Source organism: Arachis duranensis, chromosome 9, assembly GCF_000817695.3.
Source record: "Arachis duranensis cultivar V14167 chromosome 9, aradu.V14167.gnm2.J7QH, whole genome shotgun sequence".
Classification (NCBI taxonomy): domain Eukaryota; kingdom Viridiplantae; phylum Streptophyta; class Magnoliopsida; order Fabales; family Fabaceae; genus Arachis; species Arachis duranensis.
The window spans coordinates 77763700-77768261 of NC_029780.3; positions in this window are offsets into that span (position 1 = coordinate 77763700).

The following is a 4562-nucleotide window of genomic DNA, read 5'->3' on the forward strand; positions in this document are numbered from 1 at the left end:
CAATCAGAAGCTTTTTGGGACATGCTAGGTTCTATAGGAGGTTTATTAAAGATTTTTCAAAGATTGCAAAACGCCTTAGCAACCTACTTGTCTCAAATACTCCCTTTGTTTTTGATAGAGAATGCATGGTAGCCTTTGATGAACTCAAAAAGAAACTCTCCTCTGCACCTATTATAGCACCACCAAGCTAGGATCTTCCCTTTGAACTAATATGTGATGCATCTGATTTTACTGTTGGTGCTGTTCTAGGACAGAGGAAAGACAAGCTAGTACATGTTATTTACTATGCTAGCAAGGTCCTTAATAAGAATCAAAGGAACTATACCACCACAGAGAAAGAACTTTTGGCCATAGTTTTTGCTTTTGATAAATTTAGATCATATCTCATTGGCTCAAAAGTAATTGTGTTCACTGATCATGCAGCACTCAAATACTTGCTTACCAAACAAGAATCTAAGCCCAGATTGATTAGGTGGATCCTGCTGCTCCAAGAATTTGATATAGAGATTAAGGATAGGAGCGGAGCAGAGAACAAGGTAGCTGACCACCTCTAATGAATCCCACAAGAAGAAGAAATACAGCAAGTAGCAGTAAATGAAAGCTTTTCTAATGAACAATTGATGATGATTCGAGTAGCCCCTTGGTTCGCAGACATAGCTAATTTCAAGGCTATTGGGGAGCTACCAACTAACATCAATAAGCACATGAAAAGGAAGCTAATCAAGGATGCTAGACACTACATCTGGGATGACACCTATTTGCTCAAAAAGTGCAATGATGGTATCCTAAGAAGGTGTATATCGCATGAAGAAGGGCAAGAAGTGTTATGGCAATGCCATAGCATATGGAGGTCACTTCAGTGGAGAAAGGACAGCAGCAAAAGTGCTTCAATTCGGATTTTACTGGCCATCAGTATTTAAAGATGATAAGGAAATGGTGTCAAGGTGTGATGAATGTCAAAGAGCTGGTAATCTAACCAAGAGGAGTGAGATGCCACAGCAATACATACTAGAGCTGGAACTATTTGATGTATGGGGAATAGATTTCATGAGACCATTCCCAACCTTATACTCAAATAGCTACATATTAGTGGATGTTGATTATGTTTCAAGATGGGTAGAGGCCATAGCTATTGCAACAAATGACAACAAGGTTGTGATGAGCTTCTTGAGAAGGAACATCTTCAGCATATTTGGAGTTCCCAGAGCTCTCATTAGTGATGGAGGATCACACTTTTGCAACAAATAACTGGAAGCACTCCTTCTCAGATATGGAGTCAAACACAAAGTGGCAACTCCATACCACCCACAGACCAACGGGCAAGCCGAGAACACAAAAAGATAGCAAGAAGGGAGTTCACTGAAGGACAGAAGGTGTTACTCTACAACTCAAGACTCAAGTTCTTCCCTGGGAAACTTAAGTCTCGATGGTCAGGACCTTTCACCATACTCAAAGTGTTTCCCTATGGTCATGTGGAGCTCATGGAAGACAAGACTCAGAGAACTTTTTTTGTCAATGGCCATAGACTTAAACACTACTTAGGAGGCTCCTTGGAGGAGCAGAGAGAGAGCTACAAGCTCATCTAAAGATGAAGGAATGTCAAGCTAATGACAATAAAGAAGCGCTAGTTGGGATGCACCCCAACACTTTATCCTTTTTTATTTAATTTCTTTTCTTAGAAGTTGTTTACATTCTTTACATATTTTAATTTTCAGCAATTAGGATTAGTTGCAATTGTAGATTAGAAAGTTGATATTAGCTTTGATAGTTAGATCTTCTTTACACTCTCTTATTTTTTTATTTCTACTTGGGAGTTGCAACTTGATGAATGCATAACTAATGATGAGTGAATGGGCTGAGAACTAGCTAAAGTGCTAAGTTTGGTGTGGCCTCTCACCACTTAATCTAGGCTTACAAACAATTAGTAGTTTGATTTTGAAGAGTAAGCCCAGAGATTAAGTTTGGTGTGGCCACCACCAATGATATCACAGCAGCCCAAATCACCCAATTTGAAAGCACTTAATGCTTTGGGTAAGAACATGAACGTGATTTAATGAGTTTAGATGAGTTGGAATCAAAAGAAAATAAAAAGATTGATGCTTTTCCACTCTTATGAACACATTAAACACACAATGATGAAACCAATTTATTGAGATGCCAAAGAATTAAGTTTGGTGTCCCAAGGGACACCCATCAGTTGCAACCTAATTTGTTCTTGATGAGAAGGAATGTGAAGGGGTTATTTTATCATCACTAATAGGTTCAGTTTCAATTTCAGGAGAGCAGATGGTGCCCACATGGTAAACGACTCACAAAACAAGGAAGTCAAAGTGTACTTGCACTTTGGAACTCAACACACGCAGAAGACACTGTGAGAAAAGAGTTGGCACCTCTTCCCACGCTAAGTGCCACTTCCCAAAGTGGGAGAACATTTAATCTCTTTTATTTCCCACCTTCGAACCACATCATTCACCCATTATAAAAACCTCACTCTCCCACTTCAACAACCCCTACACCACTCACCTTCGCTTCTCTTTTCATATTCTACTATCCCTTACTCTCTTCTTTTTCTTGATTGGGACAATCAAGTCCTAAGTTTGGTGTTGGAGCAAAACATTGTTTTGCCTTCTCTTTCTTTCAACTCCCCCCATTTTTTTCACACTCTCCCAACCTAATGGCACCACCAAAAAGTTCAACCTCAAAGAAAAGAAGAACCAAGGAACCAACCTCTGGATCCTCAAGCTTTTTTAATGATTACAAGTTCCTCTCCGCATTCAACCAAAATCAATTTTATGGGGAGATGATGGTGTCCTAAGAAGGTGTATATCCCAAGAAGAAGGACAAAGGGAATGAGCCAATGAACTGAAGATGAAGCTGCTCAAGGTTGTTGAGTCCCATGGTTGACACTTTCCAATTTCTGAATTTTTTTTAAGCTTTTGTTTTATTTACGTCTTGAATAATCATGCTAGGATAGTTTATGTTTTATGCTTAGTTTCAATTCCTGTTTGAAGTCTTTATGAGTTTTTATTTTTTTACAAGAAAGAAAATGCCATGTATTTCAAGTCTTAATTACAACTTAAATAAAAGTAGAGCTTGCTTCCATAAGAGTTACTGTGAGTTGTGCAAAAACAATAAGAGAGAACAAAGCCAAGAAGGATCATCAAACAAACTAAGAAACTAAGTGTAGAACCTTGGATGAACTAAAAAAAATGAGTCATGGAGAGTAACTAATCCTAGAAGGTATAACAAAGGAAAGACTAAGGGGTGTTCCTTGAATATCCATAGAACCAAGAGGTAGTAAGCAATAAAGACCCAAGGCTTTGGGCATCAACTAATGGGATAGAAAAGAAAAAGAAACATTAAAAAGCTAAAAAAGAATCAATGATCCTAGTAGATGCTTGTGGTGAAGATGTGTCAAGAAGAAACCTGGGCAAGTAGATTCTTAGGGGTGCCTCAACACCCAATACCCTAAAACCAACTGGTTTGGGAGTGCTAGTTGAAGGCCTAATTAAAGGGTTGTCTTGAGACAAAACACTTAGAGTCGTGGTCAAGAAAGCAAAACAACCTTTACTACCTCAAGGTGACAATCAATAGAAAGGACCCCTAAAGCCTATACCTGAGGGAACCCTCAAGAATCTAAGAGCTTTCCATGATAATTAAAGTATTCATGCATGTGTTAGACACTTAGTTTTACTCTTAGTTGTTTTGCACTCATTTGAAGCCAAGGCTTCAATATATAAAAGTTTACTCACAATGATTTGCTTGGGACAAACAAAGCTTAAGTTTGGTGTTGTGATGACTTGCATCATCTACCCTTCTTTCTTGCATACAGAAGACCATAAAGGAGCATAAATCTCATTTGATCAGTACAATTCATGCATTATTTGATGAATATTATGGTACACTACTTTGAGATGAGTTGTGCTGATTTTCAGGTGAAAAAGGATATAAAAAATGGGAAGAAGACAAACAAGAAGCTGGGCGTGTGAAACTGGCGTGCCACTTGAGAGCAAATGCCACAAAAATACACTGGCGTAGCACGCCAGGAGCTAAGCGTGGCATGCCAGTACTAAAATCCAGAAGGGAGATCCAAGCATGCAGGTGGGCTTGGCACGCCAGGGACTGGGCGTGGCACGCTAGCACAAAATTTCAGAGAGCAAAATGGAGAACACAAAAGGGGCGTGGCACACCAGGTTGGGCGTGTCATGCCTGGCCCATCAACTACTATGGGCGTGCCACTTGGTGTCGAAGGCGTGGCACGCCAGCTCCAAAAAGTCACTTTGGCGTGCCACTTAAAGACCCAGGCGTGGCACGCCAAGCTTGATGAGTGCACAAATACATGGGCGTGCCACTTGAGCAGCACGGCGTGGCACGCTAGTACAATGATCCAGAGAAGGGGCTGAAGGCAATTGAAGACTAGGCGTGCCACTTGAAGTCGAAGGCGTGGCACACCAATACCTCAACCTCACTTCGGCGTGCCACTTGAGCAACCAGGCGTGGCACCCCAATACCTCAACCTCACTTTGGCGTGCCACTTGAGCAACCAGGCATGGCACGCCAAT